Source organism: Silene latifolia, chromosome 10, assembly GCF_048544455.1.
Source record: "Silene latifolia isolate original U9 population chromosome 10, ASM4854445v1, whole genome shotgun sequence".
Lineage (NCBI taxonomy): Eukaryota > Viridiplantae > Streptophyta > Magnoliopsida > Caryophyllales > Caryophyllaceae > Silene > Silene latifolia.
In genome coordinates, this window is record NC_133535.1 from 92709866 (window position 1) to 92730753 (window position 20888).

Genomic DNA, 20888 nt, shown 5'->3' on the forward strand with positions numbered 1-20888 from the left:
TTTTAATGGTGGATGAGGTTTTAATAACAATAAATTTGAAAACTAAACTGAAAAAAAAAATAACAATAACAATAACAATAAAAAAATCGAGATCTAAAAATTACCAACAACAATAAATTTAAAAACGAAACTGAATAAAAAAAACGAAACTGAAATAAATAAATAAAAAGTGTAAAAACTAGATCTGATTTTTTTAAAAAAAAAAAAAATATAAAAAAACGAAACTCATTAAAACGAGAACCAAAATTGAAACAACCACCATTAAAACGAGAACCAAAACGAAACTCATAAAAACTCAGTCAATTCTCACTGTATAAGCTCTTGTTAAATAAAAAACAAACTTTCTAAGACAATAAAATAATCAAATAACAAAATTTAATCAACAAAATGTCAATTTACTCAATTAAACAACAAACCCACAAAATAAATGCATCAAAATAAAAAACCCAGAAATACAATGCCTAAATATATGGAGGGAGGCGGCGGCAATCACGTTTTTTTTTTTAAAACAGCAAATGAGGGAGATGGCGGGTGGTTTACGGTGGGTTGTAGCGTAGTGGTCGTGGCGGGTGGGTTACGGTGGTCAGATCTGGACGGTGGTCAGATCTTAGCCGTGGTTGTTCGTTGCAGTGGCGGCGGCAGGTGAGAAGGGCGGTGTCCGGCGGCGGGGGCGGCAGAAGCAGGAAGGAAGAAGGAAAAGGATGGTGGTGGTGGCGGGTGCGGGGTGATTGTTTTGGTTTGGTTTTGTTTTTTTTTTGGTGATGGGAGGATTTCTCATTTTGAAATTTTTGTTTTGGTTTTTTTTTTTTGTGATGGGAGGAAGAGAGGATGAGAGGTTTTGTTTTGTTTTTGGAATGAATGAAGGAGAGAGGAATGAATGAATGATAACAATGAAATTAGAATGAGGAGGAGATTATGAATGATTAGGGAGGGAGATTAGTTAGATTCATTTGTAGCCCTCCATTGAGATGCAATCTCCTCCCTCCATCTCCTTCATCCAAAGGCCCATAATAGGACTAAGGGACTCAAAGAATATAAAGGACTTAGGAGAACTTTACTCTCTCTCTCTCTCTCTGTAACGCCCCGTAATTTCGGACCGTTAATATATTTCGAAAATAATTAATTAATCAAGTAAAATCTGATAATTAAGTATTTAAAGTAAAAATAATTCAAAGAAATATAATTTTATTATATTTTGAAGAAAAGTGTTTATTTTGATGGTTTCGAAATGTCTAAAAATAGTTTAAACCGTGTAAAACTTTTTATTTTGAAATAAGGGCGTATCGGGGGGAAAATGACAATTCTTTTGAACAATGGGTAAACGAATTTGGAAATGGGTCGTATGAGTATTCAATTTTCTTGTAATCTCGTGTTTAAGAACTTTGGTCTTGTCGGAATTTGCATTTGACCTACGGTTTTAATTATTATCGAAACGAGCCAAAACCGACTCGTAAAATCCCGACTCAAACCCGCTCTCCTCCTTTCCTTTCTCCCTTTCCCGCGGACAAACCCCCTTCCCCTTTCTTTTTTTCTGATTTTTTCTTTCCTTCATCTTCTTCAACATACTAAACCCAAACCAAACACCATTTTATACATATTCAAGCCAAAATTCGTCATAACTTCCTCGTTTCTTGACGGATTTTCATAAAATTTACATTTCCGGAATCCCCTCGTCGAGATCTACAACCTTGTATGTTTTAATTTCAGTTTTCATTAAGTTGTTTTAAGACGAAATTCGGTAATTTCGGTATTTTTATGCTTATTTTTGTGTTTTATTTGTTTATTTAGGTGAAGAATTGGAAGACGAGTTTGGGGACTCGTATATTGTCGAGGATAGCGGCTAGTGCTTGTTAGGGTTTGGTTTTTAAGGTGCTAATTGCTCATTTTCTAGCTTAAGGTAACATATTTCGAGTTACTCGACGAATAATCGTCACAATCTTTGTTGTTTTTGTATGTTTGGTGATTTTTGTTTGAGTAGAAATTTTCACATGATAAAATTTGATGCATGCATGCTTAATTTATGTCTTTTGTTAGTATAAGTTAATATAGTTGTATTGGGAACGATTAATTAGTGTTCAGACGATGTTATAATGAACAAAAATGGAAAAAAAAGAGGAGTAAGGGTGGCGGCGAAGAGTTCAAAGTGACGGCAGTGAGCCACGAGTGGCGGCGGGTCGGCCCGTTGCTTGTTTCGCGGTTTTCCATGCTTTGTTCGTCATTTTAGGTTCATTAATGATATAATTAGAATAAGTAACATATGGTTAAACTTAGGAAATGAATCATAATAGTAGTTAAAAATTATGTTAATGGTAAAAAAAATATGTTATATTGATAGTTATCACATGTTAGGATAGTTTACAAAATGAAATTGTAATTAATAGGCTCAAAATGAATTTTATAGCGATAATTGTAATGTTTTGATGATTGTGCCGAAAACTGAGCCTTAGTCCCTTTGATCGATTCGATGTCGATTAATTGTGTGATTGGTCACCATAATTCAACCCGCACCGTCGCAGGTCAGGTTGCGGGTAAAAATTCGGTTGGATGAAATTTTATATGAATTGGATAATCGGCCTTTTTCTTGTTTTAGGCCATTTATCAAGTTTTAGTTCACATGTATAGTTGATTGAATTGAGTAGCTTCTTATATTGTAGAAACGGCCCTAGATTCCCTGAAGCCTTTAACATGGTTAATATTGTTAGAATTGGAAATTAGTATTGGATACATATTGAGGATTTTGTTGGATTGTATGCTGAATAGACATTTATATAGCCTTTCACATGATAGAATGATAGCATTTATGTTGGTAAGTTGGACTTTTTGTCCTCTTATGGTTAAGTGGGTGTCTTACTTGTCTTGTGTGGTGTGGGCTAAAGTATTCAAGCTGGGACTAGCTGGGACTAGGTCCTAGGTGAGTATTTCGGCCTTCATCATAGATAGGTCTTTATAGTCTTTGACGAGTATATGTTCACTGCTTGATAGCCTTTGTGTTCCTGACTAGTGGATTTATATCCAAGTTGGGGCATGACCTCGTTACTTATTTTGATAGTAAGTGGTCAGCTTAAGTACTAGCCAACCCTTTGGTGGACTCCTTAGGGTACTCACTTTGTTTTAGAAAAATTGTGGGTCTTGGGTGCGGTGGTGTGTATCCGCATGTCTAGGTCTGCTTGTGATTTTAGGCTAGGGTTGTGTTGTGTCTTGGCCATGTTTTATTAATATTAACCGCCGAGCCAAGATACCGGTTCGATTACCTTCCCTACCTCGTGGTATAGACTCGAGTTACAAAGTGACTATTGACCGTACTAAGAACTTATGCCTGTCTTTGATATATTGCCCTTTCTTGTTTGATGATTCTATGAATCATAGAAGGTGAGATGCAAGCCGGCTATGGTTGATAGAGTTTGGATTACAATTTGTTATATGTTTCACATGATAGTTTAAATTGGTCAATTTAGTATTCATATGTTATAATACTTGGAAATTAGATTAATTATCATATTGTTTACATGTTTTACTACATGTTACATTAATTATGACGATTCGTGGTCGGAGGACTCGAAGTTACTCCCCACCGAATTGTGGCTTTCGTGTTTGTATAAAATGCGATTGACAGGTTGTTGATGCTTTGTTGGGGTCACAGACGAGCTAGTGAGCATAAGGAACCTTGGACCTAGTTTTGGCTATTCTTATAGTAACCCTTTTAACTTTTGGTTTTGTATATAATTTGAAGGGACATATGTCTCTCTTTTTCTATTTTGGGTTTGTATCATTATGTATTTTCTTATCTTTAGCGGTGTTAAGTAAATTAGATTGTTAGCAATTGCAGGTTTTGGCACCCGCCTCTTGGGAATGTTGGAAATGTTGTGATTGGTTTAGAAAATTTTTTGAAATTACAGGTTTTTATATAGTTGGACCAATTACAAACATATCCTACCAGTTTTTCCGTAGATTTTAGGTGTTAATTTATCGTGTTATTTAAGGGTGTCACACACACTCTCTCTCTCTCTCTCTCTCTCTCTCTCTCTCTCTCTCTCTCTCTATATATATATATATATATATATATATATATATATATATATATATATATATATATATATATATATCCTAGGTGAGTCTACCTAAATATTTGAGTCCATGAGTCCATAAAACAATATCACGCACTATACAAAACAATATCACGATTTTTTTTTTCAATTTTTTTTTTCAAAATAATTTTTTTTTTCGAAATTTTTTTTTTTCGATTTTTTTTTTCGAATTTTTTTTTTTCGAAATTTTTTTTTCGAAATTTTTTTCTTCGAAATTTTTTTTTCGAAATTTTTTTTTTTCGAATTTTTTTTTTCGAGAATTTTTTTTAACAATTTTTTTTTTCGTGTAAGCTGTGATATTGTTTAGTATAACGTGTGATATTGTTTAGCATAACTTGTGATATTGTATTACAAAACAATATCACGAATTTTTTTTTTCGAATTTTTTTTTTTCGAAATTTTTTTTAACAATTTTTTTTTCGTGAAAGCTGTGATATTGTTTAGTATAACGTGTGATATTGTATTACAAAACAATATCACGATTTTTTTTTTCAATTTTTTGTTTTCAAAAAGTTTTTTTTTCCAGCTGTGATATTGTTTAGTATAACGTATGATACTGTAAACTGTGATATTATTTAATATAACGTGTGATATTATATCATGGACTCACGGACTCAAAAAGATAGGGTGGACTCATGTGATCCTAATTATATATATATATATATATATATAGAGAGAGAGAGAGAGAGAGAGAGCAAAGTTCTTCTAAGTCCCTTTTTTTTTTTGAGTCCATAAGTCCCTCCCACAACCCTTGGATCATGCATGGTGGAAGGTTGAGATTGAAAGCAAAAAACACACTTAACACTAATGAATTCACTTCTCTCTCTAGTTTTAATAATACATTCACTAATTCATTATCATACACAATTAACACCATATTTTGTCTTATACTTCAAATTTTATGAAAATTTTGTTAACATTTTTCCTGTTTCGATTTTTTTCGTTTTTTTTTTCGAGACAAGTTTTCGACTGTTTCGTTTTTTTCGTTTTTTTTTTCGAGACAAGTTTTCGACATTTTAGGATTTTACGAGTGTAATTCTAACAGCAAAAAGTGTAATTTTAAAGAATATTTTCGAGAATTTAGCGTTTTCCAAGTTTAACTTCAATCTTTTCCGAGTGATTTTAACGAATAATATTTTGAATTTTTGTCATTTTATCACGAGTTATTGTAATTTAGCATTTTACGAGTGTTATTTTAATGACAAAAAGTGTTATTTTAGTCCAGATAAGTGTAATTTCAGTCCAATGAGATTGTTATTTTTAGTCAAGGAGAATGTAATTTTAGTCCAGAAAAGTGTAATTTTAGTCCAGAAAAGTATAATTTTAGTCCATTGAGAGTGTAAAATTAGTCCATTGAGAGTGTAAAATTAGTCCAATGAGAATATGACCAAGTCCATTGAGAGTGTAACATTAGTCCAATAGAGGTAAGTGTAATTCTAACAGAAAAAAGTATAATTCTAACAACAAAAAGTGTAATTCTAACAACAAAAAGTGTAATTTTAGCCGAAAAAAGTGTTATTCTAGCAAAAAAAATATAATTTTAACAGAAAAAAGTGTAATTTTAATGAAGAAAAGTGTAATTTTAACAGAAAAAAGTGTAATTCTAACAACAAAAAGTGTAATTTTAAGAGAAAAAGTGTTATTCTAGCAAAAAAAAGTATAATTTTAAGAGAAAAAAGTGTAATTTTAATGAAAAAAAAAGTGTAATTCTAACAGAAAAAAGTGTAATTTTAACAACAAAAAGTGTAATTTTAACAGAAAAAAGTGTAATTTTAATGAAGAAAAGTGTAATTCTAACAACAACAAAAAGTGTAATTTTAGCAGAAAAAGTGTAATTTTAGCCCAAAAAAGTGTTATTCTAGCTTTTAAAACTAGATCTAACTTTTTCATTTGGTTTTTTTTTTTTAAAAAAAAGATTAAATCTTCACCATCACAACAACACCAACACGACTTTACTCGAAAAAAAATGATATGTAACAAGACACCCAAAATCAAAACTAATGTCATACTAACACCCAAAATAAAAAAAATGCATGTAAAAAGACATAAACATAAACAAAATCTCATTAAACAATAAGACATTTTAAATACAAAATCTGAAAATATAATTATAAAACGAGATTTGAAAAAAAAATATATAAACATAAAATTATTTAAATCTTTCTCCTCATTTTATAGAACTAATAATTAAAATCAAAATTATATTTCAAAAACAATAACTAAAGCAACAACACACGGAAAAAAAAAAAAAAAAAAAAAAAACGAAACCAGATCTGAAAAGGGAGAGGGGAAGGAAAAGGAAAAGAAAAGGAAAAATAAAATAAAAACAAAAACAAAACAAAAACACCATCATCGACCTAACATCCCCATCAAAACTTGAAAAAAAAAAGTAGATCTTTAAAAAAAAAGTAGATGGCGGCGTGAGAAAGCAGGCGGTTGTGGTGGCTCAAGGCGGCATGCGGGTGGTTACATATTGGTTGTTGGAGAATAATGGGGAGGAGGATGAGGTGCGTGGTGGTGGTGTATGTATGTGTTGTGTTGGTGGTGGTGCTGCGGTCGGCGGAGTAGGAGAGGGTGTGGTGGTGGGTGTGTGTGTGGTGGAGGTTTCGGTGTGGTGTGGGGTGGGTGGGTGTGGGGTGGGTGAGTGTGGGTCGTCAGTGGTGGGGTGATGGCAGATCTAGGGTGGGGGTGGGGGCGGGGGTGGGTGGTGGGGCAGGTTGCCGTGAGGTGGTGGGGGTGGGTGGGTCTCGGTGGTGGTGAGGAAGAAGAGGAGTAAATTTTTTAGGGTTTATAATTTTAGAGAGAGGAGAGGAGGTATGAAATTGTGGGAGATGGAGAGAGAAGTGGTTGAAAAATAGTATATATATTAAATTAGGGATTGATTAAGTGGGTTAGTAATTGATTAGGTTGAGTAGAGAGATAGAGTGTTAATTGGGCTAATAATCATCATTTTTAGCTTTTAATCTCAATCATTCATCTTCCTCATCCAATGGCTTGGAGGAGGACTTATGGACTCAAATGTAAGACATGGACTCACTTGATCTTTACACTATATATATATATATATATATATATATATATATATATATATATATATATATATATATATATAACTGGGTTGAAACGTTGTGGATGCGACACGTGTCAATCCAGCATTAAATACAAGTATTAATATAGCTGAACATTAAATATAAACATAATAAATGCTACATAAATCTCAGCAAAGTATTAGTTTGAGTTTGATAAATGTATTATAAAATTACATATAACAATTGCGGTGATTTGATTTTAAATTTATATAAAAAAATCATATAAATTCTAAAATGTAAATCATTACGTTTATTGCGAAAAATGATTTAAATTGAGTATACTTTTCATTATATTTATTGAAATATTTTGATATGCATAGATGATTAAAGTGAGTGTCTCACAATGCATTACATTTACTTAAAGAAAAATATTTTGAAAATGTTATAATACTTAGACCATTAAATCCTTCAAGAAAAATATATTTGGAAGAATCATTGTATTTATTAAAAACAAATCTTAAAGATAACTACTAGGAGATAAGTTTTTATGATGTGATAAATACATTTGAGATTTAAAAGGTTTTAAATAAGGGTTTTGATATATACAACCCATTGGGTTGAATGAGTTGTATATAAACATTTAAGATCTTCCATATTTGGTATTAAGTTAGAAATTAAAGACTAAATTATACACAATAACTCAATGCAATTAATGCATATATTAAAAACTTCTTTCCATATTTAGTTCCTTAAATACAACCCATTGGGCTGTATATATAAAAACCCAATAAATAATGTGATAACAAGTGAAGATTTGTACATGAATGGTGGCTTTTTGGACATTTCGAGTAGGTTAAGATGAAATTTTTATGCGACTCGATCCCTATCGTAGAAAAAAGTTAATATTTTGGTAGTTGTTTCAAAAAATTGTAGGCATTAAAATTTTATTTAAATGTCGAAAATACGAAAATTAATTAATTTGAGTTGATAATAAATAAATTACTCAATTTAATTGTTTTTGTCCCTTTTAAATCAAATTTGGGTCATTCTGAGTTATTCGGGTCCAAACAGAAGTCAAATTGGGCTAAAATTGCGAACGGGCCGAGAAATGGGCCTGCGACCACGCCCGAGGAAAAGTCCAACTTTTTCTCTATAAATACCCCCAGTTTATTCATTTCAAAAAAAAAAAAACTCGAAGAAAAGAAAAGCTCTGGAATTCTCTCCGAAAATCTCGTGAAATTCAACGTAAGCGATCAACAAGCACAACAAATTCGTGCCGCTGCGAAAACTCAAACATTCAAACTCGAATATTCAAACATTCAAACTCGAATATTCAAACATTCAAACATTCAAGAGAGACTCAAGTCGTCCGACCCTCTCAAGAATACAAGTCAACGTCGCGCGTAGAGTGCATACACCCTCTCAAGAAAATTTTGTTAACATTTTTCCTGTTTCGGTTTTTTTCGTTTTTTTTTTTCGAGACAAGTTTTCGACTGTTTCGTTTTTTTCGTTTTTTTTTTCGAGACAAGTTTTCGACATTTTAGGATTTTACGAGTGTAATTCTAATAGCAAAAAGTGTAATTTTAAGAAATATTTTCGAGAATTTAGCGTTTTACAAGTTTAACTTCAATCTTTTCCGAGTGATTTTAACGAATAATATTTTGAATTTTTGTAATTTTATCACAGTTTATTGTAATTTAGCATTTTACGAGTGTTATTTTAATGACAAAAAGTGTTATTTTAGTCCAGGTAAGTGTAATTTCAGTCCAATGAGATTGTTATTTTTAGTCAAGGAGAATGTAATTTTAGTCCGAGAAAAGTGTAATTTTAGTCCGAAAAGTATAATTTCACCACAAATCCATAGTCCATTAAGAGTGTAACATTAGTCCAATGAGAATATGAGAATATGACCAAGTCCATTAAGAGTGTAACATTAGTCCAATAGAGGTAAGTGTAATTCTAACCGAAAAAAAGTGTAATTCTAACAACAAAAAGTGTAATTCTAACAACAAAAAGTGTAATTTTAACGAGAAAAAAGTGTAATTTTAATGAAGAAAAGTGTAAATTCTAACGAGAAAAAGTGTAATTCTAACAACAAAAAGTGTAATCTTAATAGAAAAAAGTGTAATTTTAATGAAGAAAAGTGTAATTCTAACAGAAAAAAAGTGTAATTTTAATGAAAAAAAGTGTAATTCTAACAACAACAAAAAGTGTAATTTTAGCAGAAAAAGTGTAATTTTAGCCGAAAAAAGGTTAATTCTAGCAGAAAAAATTATAATTTTAATAGAAAACAGTGTAATTTTAACAGAAAAAAGTGTAATTTTAATGAAGAAAAGTGTAATTTTAACAGAAAAAAGTGTAATTCTAACAACAAAAAGTATAATTTTAGGAGAGAAAGTGTAATTTTAGCCGAAAAATGTATAATTTTAAGCTAAAAAAGTGTAGTTCTAACAACAAAAAGTGTAATTTTAGCCAAAAAAAAGTGTTATTCTAGCAGAAAAAAGTATAATTTTAACAGAAAAAAGTGTAATTTTAATGAAGAAAAGTGTAATTTTAACAGAAAAAAGTGTAATTCTAACTACAAAAAAAATGTAATTTAATGGAAAAAAGTGTAATTTAATGGAAGATTTCACAAAATTAAACAACTTATGTGAGATCTTTTTTTCGATCTATTTCAAAAACCTAGATCTAAAATTTTAAAAATAATAAGAAGCCAACAATAAGGAAAAAAAAACCACTGAAAAAAAAGTGTAATTTTAATGAAAAAAAAGTGTTATTCTAGCAGAAAAAAGTATAATTTTAACAGAAAAAAGTGTAATTTTAATGAAGAAAAGTGTAATTTTAACAGAAAAAAGTGTAATTCTAACAACAAAAAGTGTAACTTTAAGTCTTTAACAAGAATGCGATTTTTTTATGTATAGATGGTAATAAACAAGAATGCGATTTTTTTTTTAAATATACATAAAAACGAGATCTGAAAAAATAGATCTATTACCATCTATACATAAAAATGATATTTAAAAACGAGATTTAAAAAAAAATCAAAACCACATACATAAGAACCATCTATTACCCTTTAAAAGGTAGATCTTAAAAATGGAACTCGAAAAGAAAAAACGATTCAAATTTAGATCTGAAAACGGAAATCAGTAAAGCAACAAAAAAAAACATAAAAACCCGAGATTTGAAGGGAGGAGAAGAGAAAGAAGAATAAAAAAAATAAAAAATAAAACAACAACCGAGATTTTTTTTAGAAAAAACGACCAGAAGCAAAAAAACACCATCTTGAACATAGCCTAACCAAAAAAACCAAAAATCTTGTTTATTTTTCTCATAAGGTAAAAAAAAAAAAAAAGGACGAAATGGAAAACTTCGACTGCGATCTACTACCACCACCATTTTTTCGAAACAACCAACACCAAAAAAAAGAAGGAAGGAGATCTAAAAACCGAGACAACGCAACCATCACCAACAAAGGAAAAAAAAAGAGCAGAGGAAACGGCGGCAGGGGGGAGTGTCGGTGGTGGTAAGGTAGGGGAGGTGAGTCGGTAAGATGGCGGTGGTGGATTGTTGTCGGGTAGATCCGTGGTGGTGTTGTTGTCGGGATCCGGTGGCGGTGGAGGAGCTGTTGTTGTTGCTGTCGTGGTGTCGGGTGCGGTGGAAGTGTCGGCTAATGGGTGTGGGCTGGTGGGTTGTTGTCGGGTGGTGGCAGGTGGGTATGGGGGAGGCCGGGTGGTGGTGGGGTCAGATCTGGTGGCGTGGTATGGGATGATGGTGTCGGGTTTAAGGTGGTGGTGGCTGGGCTGTGGTGTGGTGGGTGGGTGGTAATTTATTTTTTTTGGTTTTGATTTATTTGGGTTTTAGAGAAATGAGAGGATGATAATTGTGTGAGATGTGAGAGATGTAGGTGGAAAAATAAATTTTATATAGTGGATTAATTTTTAATTAATATGGATTAGTAAAGTAGAGAGGGAGAGTGTTTAATTATGCATTAATCCTCTCCTTTTTGCTTCCAATCTCAACCCTCCATCTTCCTCATCCAAAGGCTCTAAGGAGGACTTATGGACTCAAATGTAAGAGGTGGACTCACTTGATCTTTACACTATATATATATATATATAGATATAAATTTAGGATCCGGTGAGAACGAACACTCGGTGAGAACGGTGAGAACGACCTTTATAATAAAACTTCACGCGCGCGTCCTTATTTGTCACAACCAAACTTTTCATTTCTCATTCTCTCTCAATCACAATCCTTCCTCAAAACCTAACCACCCTTCAAATTCCCCCATCACCACCTAACCACCCTGTCGTCGCCACCTACCTGTTATCATCTCCGGCAACAACTCCGGCGACGAAGTAACATTTCTGAGCTTTCTCCTACCACGCGACGCGGCAAACCTCAACGCCGCAGTCACCGCGCACGTGCACCTGACAGTTGCCGGCATCAACCGACATCGCGCATCTCCGACATCTCAAATCGCCTTCACGAACTTCCTTAATGCCGGCTCAGTTCCATGGAATCCAATCAACATTTCGAACCGTCATTTTTCGAGCTTCAAATCTGGGTTATATTTGGGGGTTTTTAATTTCGAAATAATTACGGTTTGTAATTTAGGGGTTTTTTTTATGTATGTAGATATCTGGCGACATTGATGCTTACTGGCGGTGGGAGGTGTAGGTCAGGGGCGAGGGGTGGTGCGATGGGAGTATAGTTTGATACTTTGATTTGATTTTTTTATGTATCTAGAACTTACTGATAGACACTCCTTGAAGGTTGATGAGACATTACAGAACAAGGAATCTTGGAGAAGTTGGATAGATCAATGCCATGTGTCTTCTGCTGTTTACTTGAACGTGACTGAGAGGACTAGTTTGGCTTCTCTGAGGGAAGGTAAGTTCAGTCAATCTAGCTTTCTGAAAGCTTGTGCTTGTTTGTCGCAAGTTACTGCTCAGATTTTCTAAGCCTTGTGTAGTTGTCTCATACTCTCATTTCCTATTCATAATGGTGCTTCATATTAGGCAATTTTTTGCAGTTTGTTTAAATACCTTCTAATCGGATACGATTCGACTTGCTAATCGGATCTGTGAAATGGATACGATTCGACTTACTAATCGGATCTATGAAATTGTGGCATATAGCTAGCTTTCTTATCTGTTTGTGGTTTCATATGATAAAGTTGATGCTAAATGTTATGGGAGTATTTTTGGTTCTCACTTGATGCAAGTAGTTTATCTTCATAGTTGCTAGAAACTCGACATATTTTGCTGTTAATCGTCTTGCAAGTTCTCATCAACTTTAGTCCATTGATTTAGATGGTGACTTCAGTCCATTGAGTATTTTTGGTTCTCACGTGTTTTTTAAGTCTGGTGAACCTGGTGTTGAGTCAAGAACTGAAAATTTCAATAGCGTTGATGGCATTGCCAAAAGTTTTTAACCCAACAGGGAAACTAGGACAAGATATGGAGCACGAATCTTTCAACAAAGAGTAGAAATTATGGAGCACAAAGCATTCAACAAACAGATGGGGAGCAAATGCTGCTGGTAGAAGAGCTGTGGAGAATTGGTCGTAGGGTGAACCATGTTGGATAAAAGGAGTGAACAGATTGGTGTGTATGTTGTGTGTAACACTCTTAGATGCATAGAGATTAATTGGTGTATAACATATCTTAGATGCATAGAGATTTTATTTTTAGTGAACAGATTGGTGTGTAGGTAGTGTGTAACACTCTTTGCTTGTAATTAAAAAAAGTGTGTGTTTATTACGTGTTTAAAGAGTCGTCAAACGAATTTTTTTTCCTATATGGCTGGTTTGGAGCTCTACCAATTTAAGACTACACTGAAGGTAATACTACCAATTTAAGACTACTTTTGTCCTTACTAAATTTGAACAGGGTAAAATAAACGCTATCAAATAACTCGCAAGTAACAATATCTTGGGGTACGACTAGTGTTAATAAAAGTGTACCTATGATGGGAAAAGATGCATTTACATCACTTTAAAACGAACTTAGAATTTATGTAAAAAGTGTATCTACTATGGAAAAAAATTGTGTCTGCATCGTTATAAAGTGTGTATAGAATTTATGTAAATAACGTACGTATAATATTGTAAAGTGTATATGGATTTATCCAAAAAAAGGCGTATCTGACATGTATTTTAATGTATCTAGTAGCCGTAAAAAAAGGAAAAGACGTATTTGTATTGTTATAAAGTGTAGGGTGTATCTAGAATTCTTGAAAAAAGCGTACCTAGGAGTGTCTAAAGTGTATCTAAGATTTGGTTAAAAAAAAAAGTGTATCTGACATGTATTTTAATGTATCTACTAGCTGTAAAAAAATGTATTTGTATTGTTATAAAGTGTATCTAAAATTCTTGAAAAAAAGCGTACCTAGGAGTGTCTAAAGTATATCTAAGATTTGGTAAAAAGAAAAAAGGCGTATCTGGCATGTATTTTTATGTATCTAGTAGCTGTAAAAAAAAGGAAAAAAAATGTATTTGTAAAAAAGTGTATCTATGATAAGTTAGAGTGTATCTGAGATTTGAAAAAAAATGTATCTACACGGTAAAAAAAATGTATTTAGAATTATGTAAAAAATGTATCTATGATAGGTAAAATTGTATCTGAGATTTGGTAAAAAAAAAGTGTATCTACATATATTTCAAATGTATCTACTTCGTTCTCACCGGATACACTTTTTTTTTACCTAATCTCGGATACACTAAAACCTATTGTAGATACATTTTTTTTCCATAATTCTAGATACATTTTTTGACATTGTAGATACATCTTTTTTTATTGTACGTTTTTTACATAAATTATTTATACATTTTATAACGATTTAGATACACTTTTTTTCATTCTATGTATATTTTCTCCCACATACGCAAATTATTACTCTATACACGAGTATGTGATCTGGGTACATAAAAGTCAACATAAATTAAAAAATCCCCAAATTGCAAACCCTAATTTATAAAAATCCCCAAATTGCTAAATCCCTATTCCAATTCAATTTACATATACAAGAATTCGTATTCAACATGCAGCCGCAAATCCACAATGCGTGCAACATTTCTAAAAATAAAACAAGATCAATCAAACTAATACAACTGTGCGAATTACAATGTGAATTATAAGATTCACCATTAAAACACAAAGTCAATAAATTAATCGGGTAAAAATGAAGCAATGATGAGAATCAAAGAAAAGATTGCTTAAAGGTGTCTAGATCACGCAAACGAATTTCTTATAAGCTAAAATCTGATGGCATTTGACGAGAGTTTATCCGAGAATCGATTGACATTGACGGAAAAGTGAGGACGGAGATGTTGACACAGCACACGACGAGCTTTAACGGAAGAAGATGCGGTGGAGCGACGGTGAGAACAGCGGCAGAGCGATGTTATCTTCATAGTAGCGGAGAGAAAACGCAATACTCAGGCCTAGAATTCCGGCGAAACACAGGCAGAAGAGAACGACGTCAGACGCGCGCACGATCACAGTCGATGGTGTTCTGTGCCAGAGCTCCGGCGTCAGAAGAGAATGATCGACTCCAGCATAAAACTCGACGCCGACCAGTTGGGTTCGTCTTTGCCGGTGGTAAGAGAGCCGTCGACGGCGATCGGGAAGCATGATGGCTGTTAATGGAGTATGAGAGAAATTAGAGTTTGTTTAAAGAGGTGGGTGATGGGATGTGGTTAACTGAGTGAGGTAGGTTGAGTGAATTTGGAAATGACGAGGGAGTGAGAATTAAATGGGTTAAAGGTAGTTTATATGCGTGAGTTTTTGTACAGCTAGTTTGTTCTCACCGTTTGCACCGAGTGGTCGTTTGCACCGGATCTTGACTCTATATAGGGGCGGGTTCAGGTACGAACTGAGTTACGGTACGAACCGTACGAACTATCCCAAACAAAACAAAAGACGCGCTGACTTTTCAATTATAAACTACTCCTATTTGAGTATTCTCCAACTCCACCTCACATACACGACTTCCATCTCCTTCTCCCTCTCCCTCATCCAGTACTACCCCCACCACCACACGTCGGAGGTGGTGCTATCCGCCGACGACGACTGATAGAGCCTTCATCAGCACTACAAGCTTATTACGTAAGTTCTCTCACTTTTTTTCCCCAATTCCCCCAAACCCTAATTTGCTAATTTTTTCCCCAATTGTTGATATGCTTATGTTATTTTCACTTGATAAGTCAATTATGCTAATCATAAATACATGGATGAATACGTTACCAGATACATGGATGAATACTACCAGATACACATATCGATGTGTGTATCTAGAGTATTAATTTGTGAATCTGGGACAGTAATATGTGTATCTACTCCTATATATGTAATTTCTCTTTTCTTAAGGAGAACAAGTTGAGATAAAGCCCGACTTTACTGGTGGAAGTGGTGACGACGGTGCCATTGGAGGTACACATGGGGGCAGGGGTGGGAGCGGTGATGACAATTAAATTGAAGAAAACAAGATGGCAACAAAAGTGATCACCGCTCCCACCCCTGCCCCCATGTGTACCTCCAATGGCACCGTCGTCACCACTTCCACCAGTAAAGTCGGGCTTTATCTCAACTTGTTCTCCTTAAGAAAAGAGAAATTACATATATAGGAGTAGATACACATATTACTGTCCCAGATTCACAAATTAATACTCTAGATACACACATCGATATGTGTATCTGGTAGTATTCATCCATGTATCTGGTAACGTATTCATCCATGTATTTATGATTAGCATAATTGACTTATCAAGTGAAAATAACATAAGCATATCAGCAATTGGGGAAAAAATTAGCAAATTAGGGTTTGGGGGAATTGGGGAAAAAAAGTGAGAGAACTTACGTAATAAGCTTGTAGTGCTGATGAAGGCTCTATCAGTCGTCGTCGGCGGATAGCACCACCTCCGACGTGTGGTGGTGGGGGTAGTACTGGATGAGGGAGAGGGAGAAGGAGATGGAAGTCGTGTATGTGAGGTGGAGTTGGAGAATACTCAAATAGGAGTAGTTTATAATTGAAAAGTCAGCGCGTCTTTTGTTTTGTTTGGGATAGTTCGTACGGTTCGTACCGTAACTCAGTTTGTACCTAAACCCGCCCCTATATATATATATATATATATATATATATATATATATATATATATATATATATATATATATATATATATATATATATAGGTGGGATCCGGTGAGAACGAACACTCGGTGAGAACGCACTAGATACATTAGAATATATATAAAAGGTGCATTTTTTTTTTTACCAAATCTCATATACACTTTTAACTAAAGTAGGTACACTTTTTTACCAAAATTCTATATACGCATTTTAAGAATGTAGATACACTTTTTTTTTTTTTTTTATTTTTTTTTTACCAAATCTCATATACACTTTTAACTAAAGTAAGTACACTTTTTTTACCAAAATTCTATATACGCATTTTAGAAATGTAGATACACTTTTTTTTTTTTTTTTTTTTTTTTTTTTTTTTTTTTTTTTACAAAATCTCATATACACTTTTAACTAAAGTAGGTACACTTTTTTACCAAATTTCTATATACGCATTTTAAGAATGTAGATACACTTTTTTAATAGTATTAGTCACTTTTTGTTAACCAAATGTCATATACACTTTGATACCCACAATTTGATAGATTTTTTTTTTACAGCTACTAAATACATTACAATACATGTTAGATACGCTTTTTTTTCATAGATTCTCATATACACTTTACACTATTATAGGCACGCTTTTACATAAATTCTAGATACATTTTATAATGATGTAGATACATTTTATGGAGTACTCCCGAACTATTGGCTTTTCTAAGTGGTACCCTCGCGTTTTTCAAATTACCAGTTGTACCTTAAACTCTAGTAGTTACCCCTAAACGTGCCCATTAATTTCTGAACCGTTAAGTTCAGGCGTTAAGTGCATAGGTGGCATTATGAGTTGGACTACTAATGTTGACTGGACTATGACTGGGCTATTTATGACTTCCTACTGTTAAGTTCCTCGTCATCCAGAATACTCATTTGCCAAAGTTTCAATTTAATAGTAAAGCTCAATTTGATTCTCCATTACCAGCTACTCCATCACCAATGCAATTCACCACCAAATACAACCATCAACACCATTGTACATATATATCATTATCAATCACCATTAAAAATACCACCATGGTCCATGGGTCGACCAATGAAGCAAGCCACCATCGAACAATCAATTAAAATCGCCCTGATTCGATTCCGGCACCACTGTAGCCACCCTTATCTCGTGAACTGCAACACATTACCTCCACCATTTCCATGTTTCTTTGCCGAAAAGCCGATATCGGAGCTCCTCATTGTCGCAAAACCAGTGAGCCACCACCGGAGCAGCAGTATACCATCAAACCAAAGCCGATATGCACTTAAACCCATCACCTCCATTCACATTCATCACCAGACCTGCACCATCTCACCATCATTGACTTTATTTCGTCCACCACATCACCATAACCATCAAACCCGTCTTCTTCCCCCTTCATCACGACTACCACCTGCATCATCAACTCAACTCCACCATCATCAACCACCACGACCTGCATTCAACACGCGCCATCCATCATCATCCCAACAATTCACCACGACATCACCATCCTGCTCATCGACACCAAGCAACTGCAGCAACCACATCCATCACCTCCATTCACCTTCATCATCAATCCGCCATCTTCATCACCGTTAAACCCGATCTCCATTCATCAGCTTCATCACCATGCTCGACCTCCATTGATCATTCACTCGTCACCATCATTTCATCGATTTCTTCAACTTCAAATTCTACACAATTCATATCGAAATCAAATGTAATACTCATTAATTCGTTAATTGCAGCTTCACAATCACACAAAAAGCTCACAATTTAGTTAAATCATCAAATTACCGCTAAATCAAGATCAATTCTCACCGAAGCTTGTTCTTTGACCAGTTTCTCTGTAAAATTATTAACAGAAAAACAAATTCGAGCAAAACGGAAGAATTTCATGAAATTTTTTACAAAATTTTCATGAAGGATCCAGCGGCGAGCTTCGAAGCATCCGGAAGTAATTGCATTGGCAGATGAGATCGAGGAAATTGATAAAATTTCCGCAATTCCAAAAGATGATATTGCCAACAATTTAAACTGATCAAAGCTTTTCGTACCTAATAAACGCAGTTCTTCAATTTTAATCGATTAGTTGTTCGAGAAGTTGAAAACGTCGGATTTCGATCGAAATTAGGCTAACAAGAGATCGGAGATCGGAACCGAATCAATTGAAAGGCAGTTGATGATCGGAATTTAATTGATTTTGATGAATTGAGGTGCAAAAGAATTATTTACTTTATTGTGCGTGATGTTTTGGGGGATAGGTTTGTATTTGTTTTATTTTGGGAATTTTTGGAAAATGATGACGGGAGTGTAGAGAATATGACGCCGTTTGTTTTTAATAATTGGGTGTGGGTAGTACGTTCTCACCGTTCTCACCGAGTGATCGTTCTCACCGGATCCTAAATCTATATATATATATATATATATATATATATATACATATATATATATATATATATATATATATATATATATATATATATATATATATATATATAGTGATAAGTTCTTCTAAGTCCTTAATATCTTTTGAGTCCCTAAGTCTTTATTAGGGCCCTTGGATTAGGAGAATGGAGAGTGGAGATTTGCCTACTTTAAGCCCATTATAGGCGTGAAAAAAAAAGGAAATAGGGTGAGCAGGAGAGAGGAGGAATGTGTCAGTACAATTGGCTATTACCCACTGTGCACACACAAACACATGCATAATCACTCAACAACCTTCCTCAACACATTTCTAAACATACTCCACCAAAACACAATTTGAAAAAAAAAAAAAACTCATCAGACTGGCGAAAATTGAGAGCAAATCCTACTTTCTTCATTTCTCATCTTCCTTTATCAGCTTGCATTATCAGCTTCCTTGATCATCTTCCATTATTATCCTCGAAGCTCAGAAACAAAAAACAAGACCAACGTCCAACGTAAAAAATGACGGATTTGCAAATGATTCCATTTGGCCATGGTAATTATTGGATTGTTTTTTTATTTTCTTCATGTTAGTTTATATATCATATTTTTATAAAAACATTAGGTTAGATATGAACAGTTGTTCAAATATGATGAGGAAGTGTATTTTAGGTTATTTTTGAAGCTTGTTTTTTGTTATGTAAAATCTGTAAATCCACTCTTTTAACATGAACTCTATCATTATGGAGTTCAATATCAACTCTGTGAATAATAAGTTAAACTTCTCGATGATGGAGTTATTTATATGGTAGAGTTCGACATCATGTCAGGCTTGAAATTTATAAAAGTGAATATAGTATCTGCAACATGACTGTAACATTAAAAAGTGTAATTATAATTCGATGAAAATGTAATTTTAACTGCGAAAGGTGTGATTTTAAGCCACCAAAGTATTATTGTAATTATTATGGTAGAATTGAATTTCAAAAGTGTAATATTTGTATCTTAATTTGAAATTGTCAATATCGTAAGTATAACTTATAAAAGTGTAATTATATCTGATAAAAGTATAATTTTAACAGGTAAAAGTGTTATTGTAAGAGACAAAATATGTCAGTTTTCAAACTGTAATTCTAATAATTACAAGTATAATTGTAACAGACAAAAGTGTAATTATAACAACCAAATGGTTAATTGTAACAGAAGCAAGTTTTGGAACTGTAATTGTAATAATAAAAGTATAATTCTAACAGATTGGACTGTAATTTTAACAGGTTAAATTGTTATTATAACAGGCAAAAGTTCTAAATTTGTAAACATTAATTCTTACTTGTAAAAGTGTTATTGCAAAAGACAATTTCTGTAAGTTTTCAAACTGTAATTCTAATAGAAACAAGTATAATTGTAACACAGAAAAGTGTAATTTTAACAACCAAAGGGTTGATTGTAACAGAAAAGCTGTAAGTTTATAAACTATAATTGTAATAGTAGAAAGTATAATTCTAACAGGCAAAAGTGTAATGAAAACTACGAAAAGTGTAAATTTAAGAAATATATAATTTTAACAAATATATGGGTTAGTTTAAGTTGTTATGAAAACAATTGATAATAATTACGCTATTGTCAGATAATATTGAGCACAATGGAAAACGAAAGCCGAACGAAGAAGAATTTTGCAAAGATGTTGAAGCTAAGTTCACCCCCTATGTTGGTCAGGAATTCCTGGAAATAGAGGAAGCAGTGACATTTTATAGAATTTATGCTGTTGCTTGTGGTTTTGATGTGCGTAAGTACACAACTAAGAGATGGCGTGGAGGGGAGATCAAATCTAAATTGTTGGTTTGCAACCGGGAGGGGTTCAAACAGAAGGGACAATTGGAGTGTAGTGGAGGCCAGGAATCAGGTAGGAGACACAAAGTCAGGCGTGTTGGTTGCAAAGCGAGGATTAGGCTATTTGTGATGAATGGGGAATTACGAATTGACAGATTCCACAGTGGCCACAACCATGAACTAGTATCAGCCAGAGATAGAGTTTCAAAAGTTGGCATGCAACATAACAGACTATCACAAAATGATAATCCTTTATAATTCAAGGGTGAGTTGATTGAAATTACACTTTTCTTGATTAAAATTACACTTGTTTATGTTATAATTTTACTTTATTTTGTTAGAATTACACTTTTGTCATCTAAAATTACACTTTTTTAGTCTACAATT

At 33.5% G+C, this 20888-nt stretch overlaps 1 long non-coding RNA gene across 2 annotated transcripts; it reads left to right on the forward strand.

Moving 5' to 3' along the window:
• The first annotated feature begins 11290 nt into the window (after positions 1–11290).
• LOC141605743 (uncharacterized) lies at positions 11291–12944 on the forward strand. 2 transcript variants are annotated; one of them, XR_012526454.1, is made up of 2 exons: positions 11291–12010; positions 12548–12944. It is a non-coding gene; the product is annotated as an uncharacterized LOC141605743 (long non-coding RNA). The 2 variants fall into 2 exon arrangements; XR_012526453.1 differs by having other exon boundaries at positions 12563–12919.
• Positions 12945–20888: the final 7944 nt, after the last annotated feature.